The sequence below is a fragment of the Lutra lutra genome, chromosome 11 (genome assembly GCF_902655055.1).
Source record: "Lutra lutra chromosome 11, mLutLut1.2, whole genome shotgun sequence".
Classification (NCBI taxonomy): domain Eukaryota; kingdom Metazoa; phylum Chordata; class Mammalia; order Carnivora; family Mustelidae; genus Lutra; species Lutra lutra.
Genome location: NC_062288.1, coordinates 19,521,397 through 19,540,800, shown reverse-complemented (window position 1 = coordinate 19,540,800; position 19,404 = coordinate 19,521,397). Strand labels below are relative to the sequence as shown.

The window sequence follows — 19,404 nt, the reverse complement described above, 5'->3', positions numbered from 1 at the left end:
ATAAAATCTTTAAAAAAAAAGGATTTATTTATTTGAGTGGTGCCTGGGTGGCTCAGTGGGTTGGGCCACTGCCTTCAGCTCGAGTCATGGTCCCAGAGTCCTGGGATCGAGTCCCATGTTGGGCTTCCCCTGCTCTGTAGGGAGCCTGCTTTTCACTCTCCCACTGCCTCTCCCCCTGCTTGTGCTCTCTCTCTATGTCAAATAAATAAATAAAATCTAAAAAAAAAAAGAATTTATTTATGTGATAGTGAGCAAGTGAGTGAAAGAGAGAGAGAACACAAGTAGGGGGAGGGGCAGAGGGAGAGGGAGAAGCAGACTCCCACTGAGCAGAGAGCCCAATGTAGGGCTTGATCCCTTGACTCCAGGATCATGACCTGAGCCAAAGGCAGACACCCAACTGACTGAGCCACCCAAGGGAGGTGCCCCATGAAAGGGGAAATGCTTTTATAGAGCATGCAAAAGCAAAGCAAGGAAATTATTTGATCAGCTATAGCTTAGAGTAGCTTTATTTGGGAAAAACTACTCGGATTTGTGATTAGTTGTTCTTAGTTTTCAATTTCTTAATCTTGAGGCATTTACAGGACTTAACTCTGGCTTAGGTTTCCATTTGCTTATACAGGCTATCAAGATGTTAGAGCCACCTCAGTCTAATGGGCTCTGGGTTTAATTACTTTAATGATGGTAATATTACATCAAATATCTGAAAATCACCTGCTCTTCTTTAACTAAAGAAGCATTTAGCTAACAGTTTGGGATAAATGTTGTGAATATTTAAAAATTATAATGACTATAAAAAATTGTGGCTACAAAATTACTACATCATCAAGGTGGGTCACCCCACAATAGTTTCGATTTTCATTTCCCTGATGATTAGTGATGTTGATGCCATCTTAATGGCAGCATTATTTACAATAGCCAAGGTATGGAAGCAACCTGCCTGTCCACTGATAGATGAACAGATAAGGAAGATGTGGTATTCATACGATTTCACTCATATGTGGAATTTATGAAACAAAACAAGCAAAGGAAAAAAAAAAAAAACAGTGGAATGAACCAAGGTTCAGACTCTTAACTACAGAGAACAAACTAATGGTTACCAGGCAGGAGATGAATGAAGGGAATGGGTGAAACAGGTGATGGGAATTAAAGAGGACGCTTACTATAATAAGAAAGAAAACCAGGGAACCCTGTAGTGATGGAAACGTTCTGCATCTTGACTCTATCCATTTCAAGGTCCTGATATTGTACTATAGGCACAACAGGTAAAGGGAATATGCATCTCCCTGTATTATTTCACAGCAACATGTAAATTCACAATTAGCTCAAAATAAAAAGTTTAATTTAAAAATATAGAATTAGGGGCGGCTGGGTGGCTCAGTTGGTTGACCGTCTGACTATTGATTTTGGCCCAGGCCATGATCTTAGGTCCTGGGATCTAGCCTCGCTTCAGGCTCCCTGCTCAGTGGGAGTCTGCTTGAGGATTTGTTCTCTCTCTCTCTCTGCCCCTCCCCCAATTGCACTGGCACACGCACACTCTCTATCTCAAGTAAATACATAAAATCTTTATTTTTTTTTAACATTTATTTATTTGACAGAGAGAGAGAGATCACAAGTAGGCAGAGAGGCAGGCAGAGAGAGAGGGGGAAACATGCTCCCTGCTGAGCCGAGAGCCTGATGTAGGGCTCGATCCCAGGACCCTGAGATCATGACCTGAGCTGAAGGCAGAGGCTTAACCCACTGAGCCATCCAGGTGCTCCAATAAATAAATCCTTAAAAAATCCTTTAAATTTTTTTAAAAATATAGACTCAATTAAAAAATATGTAGGGTATATGTGTGTGTGTATATATATATATATATATATATATATATATACATATATCTAATATATTTATAATATGGGCATACATACAATATATATGATAATAAATATATTACTACTCAGTCATAAAAAAGAATGAAATCTTACCATTCTCAACAACATGGATGGATGTAGAGGGTATTAGGTTACATAAAATAAGTTAGAGAAAGACAAATACCCTATAATTTCACTTATGTGTGGAATGTATAAGACAAAACAAATGAACAAACAAACAAATAAAAGAGAAATTCATAAATATGAAAAACAAACTGATGGTTACCAGAGGAGAGGTGCGTAGAGGGATGGGTAAAATCGAGAAAAGGGATTAGGAAGTACAAACTCCCAGTTACAAAATAGGTGAGTCATGGGATAAGAAGTAAAACATAGGGTACATAGTCCATAATACTGTAATATTGTTTGGTGACCGATGGTGACTACACTTACCATAGTGAGCATTTCATAACGTATATAAATGTCAAATCACTATGTTGTACACCTGAAACTAATATAATATTGAATGTTAACAATACTTCAATTAAAAAGGAAAAGGAAGAGAGAGAGAGAGAAATATGGGTCACCCTTTAATTTTTGGCAAGCTTTGATGTAACAGGACCTTATTCTACACTGAGTTCTGACTTGAGAAGCTGCCTGAAGACCAATATTCAGATGAGGGGATACATGAGGAATTACTTTAAAGAACATGGAATGAGAGTGTTCTGATAATACAGTGGTTAGGGAGGAAGGCATGCAAACTGGTTCATTATACTTTTAGTTCCAATTGTTTATTTAAAGATTTTATTTATTTATTTGAGAGACAGCAGGAGCAGGGAGGAGAAGGAGAAGCAGGTTACCCGCTGAGCAGGGAGCCCGATGTGGGGCTCAATCCCAGAACCCTGGGATCATGACCTGAGCCAAAGGCAGAGGCTTAACCAACTGAGCCGCCCACACACCCCTAGCTCTGATTGTTTAAAAATACTATCGAAACATGAATAAGGCAAAGAGATGGTAGCATATCTTTTGAGGATCACATTAAAGCATTGTTTAACGTGACCACCAAAGTATGACTTAATTCTCTAGAACCCAGGGGTCAGCAAACTTTTTCTGAAAAATGAGTCAGGTAAGTCAATATTCAGGGTTTTGTTTTTTCACAATCCTTAAAAAATGTAAAAGCCACTCTGAACTCAGGGGCTACACCCAAATCTGGCCTGCTGACAGTTTGCTGATTCTAGAAGTCCCTTTGTTTCACTATTCACTATTTTTGTTCGTTTCAATATTCACTATTGATTAAAAGCCTAAGATTCTATGAATTTACATGTTAACTTGTAGATTTTTCTCCAGTAAAGGTAAAATTTAATGTCTGGTAGAAATATAACTTGAAAGGTTATGGGGAAAAAAAGTTTATGGTTTTATTGTCACAGGATATTAACAGTTTTGTATCTAATAGAGCAATCCCTTTTTAAAAAATTGAACTTTACGGGCGCCTGGGTGGCTCAGTCGGTTGAGCATCTAACTCCTGATTTCGACTCAGATCATGATCTCAGGGACGTGGGATCGAGCCCCATGTCGTTGGGGTTCCCATTCAGCAGGGAGTCTGCTAGAGATTTTTTTTCTCCCTCTTGCATGCTCTCTCTCTCAAATAAATCTTTTTTAAAAATTAAATTTCTAAATTTGAGATCATTGTATGTAGATTTACATTCAGTTTTAAGAAGTACTGCAGAGATGGTGTGTGATCTCTACCCAGTTTCTGCAATGGTAACACCTTGTAGGACTACAGTACAGTATCACAGCCAGGATATTGCCTGATAGAGTCAAGACACAGCATTTCCATCCCCTCAAAAATCCCTCAGGCAGCCATTTTGTAGCCACACCCACTTCTCTCAAGACCCCCACCTCCTTCTTAATCCCCAGCAACGACTATTCTGTTCTCCATTTCTGTTTTGCCATTTCAAGATTATAGAGAAGAATCATATCTGTAACCCCATATATATAACTATATAACCTTTTGGGATTTTTCTTTTTTCACACAGCATAATCCTCTGGCAATTCATTCAGGTGAGAGGTGAACAATCTTACTTCTTTTTTTTTTTTTCTTTTTGGTGAACAATCTTACTTAATTTAAATTTCCTTATTGAAAGGCCTATTCAATACACAATTCCTCAAATACCCTTCAAACTAGCCTTACTGTTCTGTTTGTTCCCTCACTGATGAGGGGACGAAAACCTTTTCCCTGTGTTCGGACACATTAATTTTTTTTTTTTAAAGATTTATTTATTTATTTATTTATTTTACAGACAGAGATTAAAAGTAGGCAGAGAGTCAGGCAGAGAGAGAGGGGGAAGCAGGCTCCCTGCCAAGCGGAGAGCCCGATGCGGGGCTCGATCCCAGGACCCTGGGATCATGACCTGAGCCGAAGGCAGAGGCTTTAAACCACTGAGCCACCCAGGTGCCCCAGGACACATTAATTTTTTTTTAAAGGTTTTATTTATTTATTTGAGAGGCAGAGAGTGAGAGAGAGAGAGAGAGAGGAAACACAAGCAGGGGGAGTGGAAGATGGAGAAGCAGCCTTCCCACTGAGCAGGGAGCTCAACACAGGCTCGATCCCAGGACCCCGAGATCACAACCTGAGCCAAAGGCAGACGTTTAACACCAGGAGCCACCCCGGCACCCATTTTCCCTGCATTCCTTCTCTATTTGTAGGAGTCATAAATATGTCATAAGTAAATATATACACTGTTTAAGTATAGTTGACACACAATGTTAGGTTAGTTTCAGGTATACCGCATAGTGATTGGATAAGTCTATACCTTACACTATGCTGTAGCTACATCTGTCAACACACAACCCTATTAGAGTCCCATTCACTATATTCCTCAGGCTGTACCTTTCATCCACGTAACTTATTCTTTCCATAACTGGAGGCCTGTACCTCTCACTCCCCTTTGCCCATTTTGCCCAATCCCTCACTGAGTCGCCCCTCGGGAAACAACCAGTTTGTTCTCTGTGTTTATGTGCAAAAGTCACATTTTTAACTTTTTGAAATAATACTTGGATATAATTACTTTTCCAGTGCTTGCTCCCTAGAGAGAATTTCCAGTTGGCTCAATTTTTTTTTACTTAGAAAACTTGCATCTAGTTAGAAAAGATCAGATCACCTTTCCTTCCTTTAGCCAGAATAAAAGTGTAATTTGCTTTATTTGAGTTTCAAAGTAATGATAAGAAATATGTTCTCTCTCCAGTGACAGGTTATTTCCATGAGATTTTGGGGTGAGTTGAGAAGAAAGAAATTTTTTTTTAAGATTTTATTTATTTATTTGAGAGAGAGTGAAGGAGAGAGAGTGGGGGGGGGAGGATCAAAGGGAGAAACAGACTCCCTGCTGAGCAGGGAGTCCCATGAGGGACTCGATCCTCGAACTCCAGTTCATGACCTGAGCCAAAGGCAGAGGCTTTAACCCACTGAGCCACCAAGGCGCCCCAAGAAAGAAATTTTTAAATAGCATTTTTATTCTATGCCACTGGCTCACTTTTTATTTTTTAAGCAGGGATTCCAACAGTATATCAGCATAGAGATTTATGATTAATTGGTCAAAAAACCCCATGTGTCTTTCGGACTTCAATATTTTGCTTCTAGTGAGAAGTAGATAGTTTATGATCATCACTTAATAGAAAAGTTATGTTTTCTCAGATGAGAAGATTAGAAGCCACTTAGTCCACTCCCCTCCTTTGGAGCAGGACTAAAATAATCATTTCTTAAGAAACCAAACAAGAGTGGGGTGCCTGGGGGGGCTCAGTCAGTTAAGCGTCTGCCTTTGGCTCAGGTCATGATCCCAGGGTCCTGGGATTGAGCCCCGCATCTACTAAGTAGGGAGCCCGATGCGGGGCTCTCCCTCTTCCCTCTGCCGCTGCTCCCTCGCTTATGCTCTCTGTCAAATAAATAAATAAATCTTAAAAAAGAGAGAGAGAAACAACAAAAATCTATTATGGGAAATCTCAAAATACACATGAGTAGAAAGAATGGTATAACAAACCTCTATGTAAATGCAATATATTTAAATGCAATATATATATACACATATAAATGCAATTTATATATACATATTTTTACAGAAATTGTGCATTTAAATGCAATATATATATGCATATATAAATGTAATATATATACACATATATTTTAATGCAATATATATATACATATATTTTTTTTGACAGAAATTGTGCACTCAAGTGGGAGGTGAGGGACAGAGAGAGGGAGAGAGAGAATCCTAAGCAGAGTGAATAAAGTCAGTATTAGTAATATTTGGCTAACCTTGTTTCATACATACGCATCATTTCCTCCAACTCAGTAAATCCCAGACATCATATAATTTGATCCGTAAATACTTCAGTATGTATCTATAAGAGATAAGACACTTTTTAAACATAACAACCCCATTATCACACTGAAAAAAGAGTAACACTCTAATATGCGGTCAGTATTCAAATGTTCTCCAGTGCCTCTTTTTAAGGTGGGGGAGGGGCAGAGGGAGAGAGAGAATCACAAGCAGGCCCCACACCCAGCAAGGAGCCTTATGCCAGGCTCAATCCCACGACCCTGAGATCATGACCTGAGCCAAAATCAAGAGTTGGACACTTAACTGACTGAACCACCAAGGTGCCCCTTTCAAGCATCTTTTTACAAATGATTTGAAACCGGATCTAAACAAGATTTGTTGTGTATATTTTTTTCTTTTTTTTAAATACCATTTCTTTTTGAGCAGCTTTATTAAGGTAATATGGACATACAAGTACATGTTCAAGTATACTATTAGATAATTTTTGACATGTTATTCACCTGAGAAATTATCACCACAATCAAGTTGATGAACAAAGCCATCACCCCGAATTTCCTCATGCCCCCTTGGTAATCCTGCCCCTTCCAATGTCCCCACACACTCCCATCCCCAAGCAACCACAGACCTACTTCCCATAGATTAGTTTGCATTTTCTAAAACTTCTTTTTTTTTTTAAAGATTTTATTTATTTATTTGAGAGAGACAGTGAGAGAGAGCATGAGCAAGGAGGCAAGGAGAAGGTCAGAGAGAGAAGCAGACTCCCCATGGAGCTGGGAGCCCGATGCGGGACTCGATCCTGGGACTCCCAGGATCATGACCTGAGCCGAAGGCAGTCGTCCAACCAACTGAGCCACCCAGGCATCCCCATTTTCTAAAACTTCTTAAAAGTGGAAACATACAGGGGCTCCTGGGTGGCTTGGTCAGTTAAGAACCTGACTCTTGATTTTAGCTCAGGTTGTGATCTCAGGCTCGTGAACTTGAGCCCCACATCAGGCTCTGCACTCAGCGCGGAATCTGCTGAGACTCTCTTCCTCCGCCTCCCCACCCTATTTTCTCGCTCTTTCTCAAATTAATAGATAAATCTTTTTAAAAGATGGAATCATCTGTATTCTTTTTAGGTCTGGTTTTACTCCCTCAGCATAATTATTTTGAGACTCATAATACTGTTGCATGTATCAATAGTTTATTCCTTTTTTGTTGCCAAGCGGAATTGCATTACAGGGATGTATCCCAATCTGCACCACCATTGACTTGTAGATGGATACTTGGGTTGTTTCCATTTCTCAGCTATTACAAATAAAGCCGCTCTGAACATTTGTGCAAAAGACTTTGTATCTACATGGGCTTTGCTTTCATTTCTCTTTGGTAAATACATTAAGAGTAGGATCGATGAGTCATGGGTAGGTTCTGTTTAACTTTCAAGTAACTACAGAATTGTTTTCCACAGTGGCTGTAGCCCTTTACAGTCTCTCCAGCAGGAGTATGAGAACTTCGATGCTCTGCATTCTCAGTAACACTTGGTATGGTCAGTCTTATAAGTTTAAATATTCAAATTTTAAACATTCTTACAGGCGATGTCCCTGTTTTCTAACTACATTTGCATTTAAGGACAGATCATCTTTATTATCTTTAACCAAACAACACATTGCAACAGACTGAATGCAAAAGCAAATATGAAAAGTCTATCTCCTATTACACCAGACATCAAAGAGACTTGCCAAAATGTAAAACAGTGTCATCCTTCTCACTTTTTTTTTGTCTTTGAAAATAGAGTTTTTTCTATAGAAATATAATATAAATGGGTTTACTATTCTTTTTGTAAATTAAGATAAAATTCCTCTCTCAGGTAGATGCTTTTTCCATGTGACAGGGCTGTAAACTGTTCACAGTTGTCTGAAAGGTCAGTGGACCAGGAGCAGCTTAGAGTTTTAACTTTAATTTTAAAAAGAACAACGTGTTTGGAGTGCCTGGGTAGCTCTGTCCATTAAGTGTCTGCCTTTGGCTCAGGTCATGATCTCGGGGTCCTGGGATCGAGCCCCGTGTCGGGCTCCCTGCACAGTGGGGATTCTGTCTCTCCCTCTCCTTCTAACCCTCTCCCCACTCTGGCTCTCTCTCTCTCAAATAAATAAAATCTTAAAAAGAAAAACAAACACAAAAACAGAACAACATGTTTGAAGGTTTCAACAGGCAAGTTATAACTTCTTGTTCCTCTAGAACACTGATCATCTCCCCCAGCCCTGCAGGAGGGGGATCCTGATTGTGGTAAAGAAGAAGTGGGAGAACCCAGCCCTGGGGACAGAGTCTCCCACAGACTCCCTCTGAACAGCAGTGCTGAGGTCCGACTCAGAGGCAGCCGTCCTCCTGGTGAAGAGGCATCCTCTGCTTCTGAGGCCCAAGCCGACCATGAGGAATGAGTTCACTGCAGACCCAGGCTCGGACCACCTCCTGAAGCCCGTGTTCAGTGTCCACATCCCCGCCTTGAAGGCAGTGAGCGTCTTAAAGACCACTCGAAAGAAAGTTAAAAAAAAAAAAAAAAAAAAAAAAAAGGAAACTTGCCTAGGAGAATTCAAGCACCAGGTAAAAAAAAACCTGAAATCAGTGAGAACAGGGAAGCTGCAAACAAAACAGGGAGATACCATGATCCGCTGAACAGGCTTCAGATGACGGTTGAGGAGGGCGAGCCAACATCAACGAAGCAGATTCTTCAGGCCAGAGCCACAGAGCAGGTGGAAGGAGGATCTCTGAAAACAGCCACTCTCTGGATGATGTGGAGACAGGCCCCGGTCAAAGCGGAGGAAACCAAGAGCCAGTGAAATCTGGATTCATGACCCTTGTCAGAAATCTCCATCAAGGATCGAATGGCCAAGCACCAGGCAGCTGTGTCCGAACAGAGCAGTTCCGCCAGCTCTACAAATGACTTGCAAGCTGCTGGTAGTGAAATCAAAACTCATAAATTAGAGCAAAAGGAGAACGTGCCCCCAGATCCTGAGGTCTGCCTCGCCCATCAGGTTGGAGACAAGGTGTCTGCCACTGAGAAGAGTCTGGCAGTCCGTTCCACCGCTGTTGAGGATGACTCTGTAATTCCCCAGTTAAGAGTGAGGTCCAGCAGCCTGTCCATCCCAAGCCACGAAGTCCCGATGCCAGAGCCTCCAGCCTCTCTGGGAGTTCTCCTCCTGAAGCAGTGAAGAAGTTTCAGGGACCTGCAGGAGAGACTCATGCACCAGGTCAGAAGACAGTCTACCCCATGGAGCGCGTCTGGGCCAACTGGCGGGGAGGTCACGTCAGCGGCTTCTGTTGCTCCTACTGCAACAGCGGACTTAGTCTAGGAACATACGTGTCTTTACATGAGGGAATCTACCACAAGCCTCACTTCGACCAACTCTTTAAGGCTAAAGGCAACTATGAAGAAGGCTTGGGGCACGGACCACACGAGGATCTGTGGGCAAGCAAAACTGAAAAGGAAGGGACTTTGGAGAGACCAGCCCAGCTTCCAAATACGGGGGAGACCCCTCAGAGCCCAGGGCTGGAAGATGCCCGCATTGAGAAGGTGGGTGTGCTGACAGCAAGTGTGGAAGCCAAGGCCTTGTCGCAGCCAGAGAAAGAAGACAAGCCCGCTGAAACCAAGAAGCTGGGGACTGCCTGACCACTGCCCCCCTCCCCTGGCCCCCAGAACCTGGTAGTTCAGGAAGGACCTTGGAAGAAGGGATCAAAGTCTCTAAGCCCAACTGGCCTCCTGAGCATGAAATCAGCAAGCCTGACCCTCCCGAGGACCTCGATCTGGATCTGAAGAAGCTAAGACGGTCTTCTCTGCTGAAAGAAAGAAGTCACCTGCTCACTGTAGCAGCTCCATTTCAATGACTTCAGTCAAGAGCCCCCAGATCCCATCCCCACCTATAAGGAAAGGCTGGAGCATGTCAGAGCCGAGCGAGGGGTCTACAGGAGGAAGGACCGCAGAAAGGAAACAAGCGGAAAATGCCAATACCTCCGAAAAGAATGGTAGCATGGGAAAAACATCATGGCAAACCCAGGAATCCGGAGGAGGGGAGACGGGGGTGGGGAGGAGAAGAAAGGGAGATGGTGGTTTTGAGATGGGGAGTGAGACTCTTACAGAGAATGGTGCAGACTTAGATGGAGAGGATAGAGACCTCAAGCAGCAGTCTCCATGAGCACCCAAGCCTACAGACTGGTCCAGCTTTGCAGACGATACCTCCCCTAGAGAAGTCACTACCCAGAATCAGAAATCCCGCAATATAGGATTCTGGCGGAGAGAAGTAGTCAAAGAGCTGTCTGTGGAGGAACAGATAAAGAGAACCCAGTGCTATGACGAGGACGAGGACGAGGACGGGGAATGACAGACTGCAAATGGATGCAGCATTCGGTTTGTGTCTGTGTTAGGGAGCCCCTGCCTGTTCTCACAGTGACGCTCGCACCCAGATAAGAGCATAACCTGTAATGTACATGGGAGTAATTTTGGAAGAGTTCTTCCTTCAAAAAAAGAATGCCATACCGCAGCTTAAGTGAACCAATTCTAAGTGCTAGAGATAATATGACTTCAGTCCTCTATTTTAGCAATGCTGATATGCATGAGGGGCTTTCAGGTCTTCTCCTGAGGGGAATCATGCCAGCTGATACAGTCCACACCCCACTGTACTCCCAAAAGGCAATACAAAAATACACGATTAGTAGCACACTGTTACACTAAAAATTCAATTATGGAATTAGGGAACATAGAGAAGGGGTTTAGGGACCTAAACATTTTGACTGAATACATTGTATTTTATTTTTAAAAGATTTTATTTATTTATCTGACAGAGAGAGACACACAGCAAGAGAGGGAACACAAGCAGGGGGAGTGGGAGAGGAGAAGCAGACTCCCCACTGAGCAGGGAGCCTGATGTGGAGCTCGATCCCCAGGATCATGACCTGAGCCAAAGGCAGATGCTTAACCAACTGAGCCACCCAGATGCCCCTCACGTACAAGTTTTTGTGCAGACATGTTTTTATTTCTCTTGGGTGTATAGCTAGGAGTGGAACTGCTGGCTCCTATGGTAACTCACTATTTAACTGTTTGAGGAACTGCCAAATTACTTTCCATAGCAGCTGTACCTTTTTACATCCCACCCCTCGGCAATGTGTGAGGGTTCCAGTTTTCTCACCTCTGTGCCAGTGCTTATAATTATTATTTTTTAATTTATTTTTAAAATTATAGTCATCTGAGTGGGTGGAAAGCAGTACCCCATTGTGGTTTTATTTTGTATTTCCTGATGGCTGATGATGTTGAACCTTGTTTCATGTGCATATTGGCCATTTATACTTCTTATTTGGACCAATGTCTGTTTAAATCTTTTGCCATTTTTTTAAAGATTTTATTTTTAAGGGGCACCTGGGTGGCTCGGTTAGTTAACCGTCTGTCTTCGGCTCAAGTCATGATCTCAGGGTTCTGGGATCGTGCCCCATGACAAGCTCCCTGCTCAGCTCACTCTCCCTCTTCCTCTCCCCCTGCTCGTGCTCTGTCTCTCTTTCTCTCTCTCTCTCAAATAAATAAAATAAAATCTTAAAAAAAAAAAAAGATTTCATTTCTAAGTAATCTCTATACCCAAAGTGGAACTCAAACTCACAACTGCAAGATCAAGAGTCACATGTTCCACCAACTGAGCCAGCCAGGGGCCCCAATCTTCTACCCATTTTTAAATTGGGTTATTTCCCTTTCCTTGTTGAGTTGTTAAGAGTTCTTTATATGTTCTAGGTACTAGGCCCTTACCAGATATAGGATTTATAAATATTTTCTCCCATTCTATGAGTTGTCTTTTCACTTACTTGGTAGTGTCCTATGATGCACAAAAGTTTTAAAATTTTGGGGCACCTGGGTGGCTCAGCTGGTTGAGCATCTGACTCTTGATTTTGACTCAGGTCATGATCTCAGAGTCCTGGGCTGGAGCCCCACGTCAGACTCTGTGCTCAGCGGGGAGTGTGCTTGAGGCTTCTCTCTCTCCCCCTCTGGCTGCTCCCCCTGCCACGCATATGCTCCCTCTGAAATAGATAAATAAATCTTTTTAAAAAGTTTTAAAATTTGGATGAAGTCCATTTCATTAACTTTTTCTTTTGTTCTTGTGCTTTTAGCATCATATCTAAGAAACTGTTCCTTAATCCGAGGTAATGAAGTTCTACACCTATGCTTTCTTCTAAGAATATTATAGCTTTAACTCTTACATTTATATCCTTAATACATTTTGAATTAATTTCTGTACATGGTGTCATGCAGGGTTCCAAATTCATGCTTCTGCATATGTATATTATATAAAAAATTATTCTAGGGGTGCTTGGGTGGCTTAGTCAGTTAGGTATCTGAGTTTTGATCTCAGTTCAGGTCTTGATCTCAGGGTCATGAGTTCAAGCCCTATATGGGCTCCATGCTGAACGTGGAGCCTACTTAAAAAAAAAATTACTCTAGGGGCTCCTGGGTGGCTCAGTGGGTTAAGCCTCTGCCTTCAGCTCAGGTCATGATCTCAGGGTCCTGGGATCAAGCACTGCATCAGGCTCTCTGCTCGGCAGAGAGCCTGCTTCTCCCTGCCCCCTGCTTGCCTCTCTGCCTACTTGTGATCTCTGTCAAATAAATAAATAAAATCTTTTTAAAAAAATTACTCTAACACTTGTCAAAGATGATAAAAACTTTTCAACAGACAATTGCAGTGGGATTTTGTAATAGGAAGAGAGATTAGGTTCAACTACAAATATAATAAGGAAAAGTGGGGATTGATAGCCAAGGAGCAGGGTTGGAGAGGATGTCAGTGGGTGGAAAAATAACTAAAGGAAACATCAGGGTAAGGGGTGACTCTGGCTAAAGTGACTTGACAGGATTCTTGGTGAAGTCAGGTCAGCAGGATCAGACACAACCTGGGGGGGTGGTGGGGAAGGGGAATTTGAATATATATTGAGTGTGGCGTTCTTTTTAAACTGATTGAAAAGATTCTTGCTAAGCTGGGTGATGCAGGCCCAAGAGTAAACACAGAAAGTCAAAGCCTAGAGGGATTATAGGAGCCTGACCAGAGTTAGGTCAAGGTGGGGGTCTTTGCCAATATTCAGTTGTCTCAACACCATCTGTCGGAAGATTCTTCTCTCCTTATTAAATGAGCTTGGAACCTTGCCAAAATGAGCAGTTGATCATAGGTGTTTGGTATGGATTTACTTCTGGACTCTCAATTCTGTTTCATTGATCTATACATTCATCCTTATGCAGATAACACACTGTTCATGTGCCATTTTACATTAGCTTTGGAGTAGGTTTTGAAATCTGAAATGGGAGTCCTCCAACTTTTCTTGTTTAAGACTGTTTGGCCAGGGGCACCTGGGTGGCTCAGTGGGCTAAAGCCTCTGCCTTTGGCTAGGGTCATGATCCCAGAGTCCTGGGATCAAGCCCCACATCGGGCTCTCTGCTCAGCGGGGAGCCTGCTTCCTCCTCTCTCTCTCTCTCTCTCTCTCTGCCTGCCTCTCTGCCTACTTGTGATCTCTGTCAATAAAATAAACAAAAATCTTAAAAAAAAAAAAAAAAAAAAAGACTGTTTGGCCATTTGGGGTCTCCTGCATTTCTTTATGAACTTTAAGAACACTGTTCATTTTGCAAAATAATCGGTTGGAATTTTGATAGGAATTACACTGAATCTGTAGATTCATTTAGGGATTATTACCAAAAGTTATTATTACAGATATTTTAATTATTTTACTTAAAACATTTTTCATTTTATCTATAAAGGAAACTCATTGGTCCTATCATTTCTCCTCAAGTAAAGTTTCATAAAGGATCAGTATAATGATCCAACTATATTATAGGACAGAAATAAAGGAAATATGCATTTCACTAAGTACATGTCCAGACATGACCATATAGGAAGGCTGAATGAAATAATCAGATACTGGAAACAATGTAGAATCACAGTGAATGTGACAGCTATAAACGCTGAGTAATATGGGAGTTGTATGGTATGTTCAATATCCATCAAAAGCATTGACACCGGCAATACATTTTTCAGAAATGGTGAAATCTTCGGGTACCTGGCTGTCTCAGTCTTTGGGTATCTGCCTTTGGCTCAGGTCATGATCTCAGGGTCTCAGGGTCAAGCTGGGGATCAGGATCTCTTCTCAGCAGGGAGTCTGCTTCCCCCTCTCTCTTTGCCTGCCTCTCTGCTTACTTGTGATTCTCTCTCAGTCAAATAAATAAATAAAATCTTTTTTAAAAAAGTAGCTTGTGTTTCAAATCTTGGTTACTATGTTCATTTTTCCAGGCCCTTTATCAATATGTCACAACAAAGTATCCATTTTCTCAACATCTAAACTACATTTAGAAAATCAGGTCAAATTTCAAAGGAAACTAAAATATTGTGTTGGTCAAGGAATTTTGGCTAGAATGATTTGGCTCATTCTCTCAGAGTTCTCCAGCAGATCATCATCTCTGAAGACAGAATTTTCCATTGGAGTCAGCAGAATCTCGAGAAATATTCAACAGAGCATTAATTTTTGAATGGCTAAGTCATGAAAAATCTGTCACATAGATCTTAAATAATTTTTAAATACTAACATTACCCAAACTTCAAACTTCCTGTAATGATTTTTCCTCCTTCTTTTATTCATCTTATTGTTACTATTATTATTGTTTGTTTTTTTATGTTACTTGGAAGGCTTATGGGAACAAAATTGGTGTTATATTATTTGAAGGTGTTTTTTTTTTTTAAGATTTTATTTATTTATTTGACAGAGAGAGAGAGAGAGATCACAAGTAGGCAGAGAGACAGGCAGAGAGAGAGAGGAAGCGGGCTCCCTGCTGAGCAGAGAGGCCCGACATGGGACTCGATCCCAGAACCCTGAGATCATGACCTGAGCCGAAGGCAGAGGCTTAACCCACTGAGCCACCCAGGCACCCTTGAAAGTGGTTTTTAAAAATAAAGTTATGCGGGGCACCTGGGTGGCTCAGTGGGTTAAGCCGCTGCCTTCGGCTCAGGTCATGATCTCAGGGTCCTGGGATCCGAGTCCCACATCGGGCTCTCTGCTCAGCGGGGAGCCTGCTTCCTCCTCTCTCTCTCTCTCTCTCTCTGCCTGCCTCTCCATCTACTTGTGATCTCTCTCTGTCAAATAAATAAAAAAAATCTTTAAAAAATATATAGTTATGCAAAAAAATAATAAAAATATAGCTATGCAGGCAAAATAAAAAGAAAAGGTAGAAAGAACTGAAGTAGAACAGAAGGTAGAAAATGAAAAATGAAAGTCGCCCCTTTCTCATTTCCAGGTTCATGTGCACAGACAACCACTCTTCATAGTTTCTGGTTTTCATTCTTTCGTTCATTATCCTTATAACATGAAATAAAATCCATCCCTGTTTGTATCCTGACTTTAGGCTGTATTTTCTCCTTCCTAGTATATAAGTGATTCACTTATATGGTCACTTCTCATTTACTCCCAACAGTTCCAGTTTGATCTTCTACTTCTACTGGCTATCTTTCTCTCTTTAGATATTATATGACATCATCTACTTCTTAAATTATAAATGTCACACTGTATCTATGAAAATGAGTAAATTAGTATATTTATTCTTTTAAGATCCTCCCAATTTTTTCTAGTTATATTATCCTACTTGTCAAGACAAATATTTATACACTGTTTATCCACTAAAATATAAAGCTGAATTTCCTCTTGGCTACAGCTAGCCATGTGTTTTTGCCTTGGAGGCTTTGTATTTGCTCTTCATGGCTCATTCCCTCACTTGATTCAGATCTCGGCCACCTTCCCAACGTGTCTCCCACTTGGAAGAGAGTAAGTCCATGTTGTGTTCACTGAATGTTCCCAATGCCAGGAACTGTTCCTGGCCAACAAGCGCTCAATAAACATACATTTATTTATTTATGATTTTATTACTTATTTCAGAGAGAGAGAATGCGCAGGGGGGTGAGGCTGGATGGAGGAAAGTGAGGGAGAGAGAGAGAAGACTCTGTGCTGAGCAGAAGCCCGACGCAGGGCTGGATCCCAGGACCCAGGGATCATGACCCAAGCCAAAGGCAGTCACTTAACCCAAGGAGCCCCCTAGATACCCCTCAATAAACATTTATTGAATGAATAAATCCTAAAAGACCAAAGAAGATGTCATAAAAGATGTGAATGTGTAAATATCATTACAGAACCAACTAGTATATTGGAACTAATAAAAAAAGGAAAATGTAACCCTATGCTGTTAACATTCTGGCACTCAAAAAAGAACCTTCCACATATTTCCTCTTTTATTTCTTACATGAACTATGTTGCACTTTAGTTTCTAACTGCTACTCCCACATCATGGTTCATTGTTGGATTATTTATTTATTTATTTATTTAGCAATCTCTACACCCAACCTGGGGCTTGAACTCACAACCCCGAGATCAAGAGTCACATGCCCTACTGACTGAGCCAGCCAGACGTTCCTTCTGGATTTTTAAAATTTTGTTGGAGAATCTCTTAAAAATCCCCCATGCAGGGGCTCTCTTTATGTTTGAAGCCATCTTCATTTGGTCTTTACATTTGACTGATGCCGTAGCTAAGTATAGAATTTTAGGTTCTAACGCTTGTCTCCTCCATCTCTGAAGCCATTGCTCCCACACCCTGCAGCATTTGGTGATGAGAAATCTGACGTCGGTCTGATTTGGATACTCTGCAGGTGTCACGGCTTTTCACCCCTGTCTTCGGAAGATTTTTGGCTCTGAAATCTCATCAGAATGTGTGGGCCTTTCCAATTAGTCCTGCTTGACAGTGAGTGGCATTTTTCTTCGGTGAGAGGAGATTTTCTATGATTTATTTCTCCACACACGTCTTTGTTCTCCTTCTTTACAGCGACGTCGCCTCCATCTGCGGTCTGGTTTCTGTTCTGAGAGGCTTCCTCTACTCTGTCCTCCTGATTACGGGTCCTTGCGCCAGCCCACTTTATCATCCATGATGGTTTTCAGGCAATCACTCCCTTTCCTTGCAGACTGTTGGACAGATGCACCAACGTCTGAGGATACTAGTTAGGACCATTTGAAATCTCTTCTTTCTAGAGTTATTTAAGTCTCCTGTGGGGTCCGTGATTCAGTTGGTTCATCTTGGGCCTTCCCGTCCATGCTGCTGCCATGTTTCTTTCCGTCTTGCTTGCTCAGACGTTCACTCAGACATCGGTGCAAACGCCTCCAAGGGTTGGCCTCGGCTGTGGTGGGCAGGTTTCAGCAGTGATGTTCTCTGGCTCCCGCTGGCCTCTCCCTATGGGGAGAGTGAGCTGCTTCTGAGGAAGTGGCAGGGCCTGCCTTCCAGCGTGCCTCACCGACAAGATGTGTGGGTGAAGAGCCAGGCAGACTGGGGAACCCCACAATTGCCAAACTGAAAAGGGTTCTACTTCAGATGGAACAGATCAAGTGTGTTTCCTCCTACGTGCTGCCTTTCCCTCCTCCCCACGTGCACATCCGTGGTGGAGTCTGAAGTCCACTCAGACACTGTTCTCCTTCGCCCTCCTCAGGCCACGTGCCCACTTTCTTTGGAGAGCTGTTCATGGGCTTCAAGGGCAACAACACTTGGAACAGAGCCTAGTCCTTTACAAAGTGCCCAACAAATATTTGTTGAACAAATAAATGGTGGAAAAGAGAGGGGAGGTAACCAGCTGTCCTTGTAATTCCAAGCATGCTTCTTTCATGACTTACTCTAAATATGGCTTCCCAGCCCAGCCCTGCTCTTTCTTTTCTCGACTTCAAGCTTGCCAAGTGCCAGGATTCCCTCATTACATACAGCACGTTGGGCTAAATCCAGTTTCCTCTTCTTTTTCTCTTCAATGTCTTCCAACCTGCTCCCTCTCCTATAATTTCATAGTTAAATGAAAGTCAGATGTGTGTGTTCAGTCTGCCATGTTAAACCAGAAACATACCTGAAAGTATAGGTACTAAAAAAATTGTATTTTAGAATATCTGTTGAACTCTTACATGATGGAAGGTGGAAAAAAGTGAGCAGAGGTTTTTTATTTATTTATTTATTTATTTATTTATTTTAAAGATTTTATTTATTTATTTGACAGAGAGAAATCACAAGCAGGCAGAGAGGCAGGCAGAGAGAGAGGAGGAAGCAGGCTTCCCGCTGAGCAGAAAGCCCGATGTGGGGCTCGAACCCAGGACCTGGGATCATGACCTGAGCCGAAGGCAGCGGCTTAACCCACTGAGCCACCCAGGCGCCCCAAATTTATTTATTTATTTTTTTAAAGATTTTATTTATTTATTTGACAGAGAGATCACAAGCAGGCAGAGAGGCAGGCAGAGAGACAGGAGGAAGCAGGCTCCCTGCTGAGCAGAGAGCCCGATGCGGGACTCGATCCCAGGACTCCGAGATCATGACCTGAGCCGAAGGCAGCGGCTTAACCCACTGAGCCACCCAGGCGCCCCAAGCAGAGGTTTTTTAAAAATTTATTATATGTTGGTATTTTATTTGGAACTTAGGGAAAAAAATATATAATTTAATTGAGTCCCTGAAGAAAAATTAGTGGGCTACGAGTTAGAGTTTTTGCATATGTTTTTAATAGAATTCCATAGCCACCTACTTAATACATTTTTTTTTTTTTACAAGTTTCACTATTTAAGTAATCTCTCTCTACACCCACATGGGGCTCAAACTCATAACCCCAAGATCAAGATTTGCATGCTCCTCTGACTGGGCTACTCAGATGCCCCTTAATATATTTTTATTGGATAAAATGACTGATTATGAATAATAGATGAAATTTCAGGAAAAATATAGTTCTGTCAGTTGAATATAAACCTCACTTAAAAATTTCTTTTTTAAGATTTTATTCATTGTTTTTGATAGAGAGACAGCGAGAGAGGGAACACAAGTGGGAGTGGGAGAGGGAGAAGCAGGTTTCCCACTGAGCAGGGAGCCCAACTCGGAACTCGATCCTAGAACCCTGGGATCATGACCTGAGCCGAAGGCAGATGCTTAACGACTGAGCCACCCAGGTGCCCATAAGCCTCATTTGAAATAAATTTAGCTTTTAAAGAAAAAAGCACAGAGTATTACATGGAAAAGATGTTGCAGCATAGTATATACACCTTGATTAAAAATGTGTGTGTATATACATATGTATGTGTGTATGTCCATCTTTGTGTATAGGCACATACAGATATGGATATATACACACATATAAACATAGAGAAGAAATTAGAAATAATAGCAAACTGTTAATAACAGT

At 41.7% G+C, this 19,404-nt stretch overlaps 1 pseudogene; it reads left to right on the top strand.

The window, feature by feature from the left end:
• Positions 1–2,967: 2,967 nt before the first annotated feature.
• On the top strand, positions 2,968–10,539 carry LOC125080478 (LIM domain and actin-binding protein 1-like; annotated as a pseudogene).
• The last annotated feature ends 8,865 nt before the right edge of the window (positions 10,540–19,404 follow it).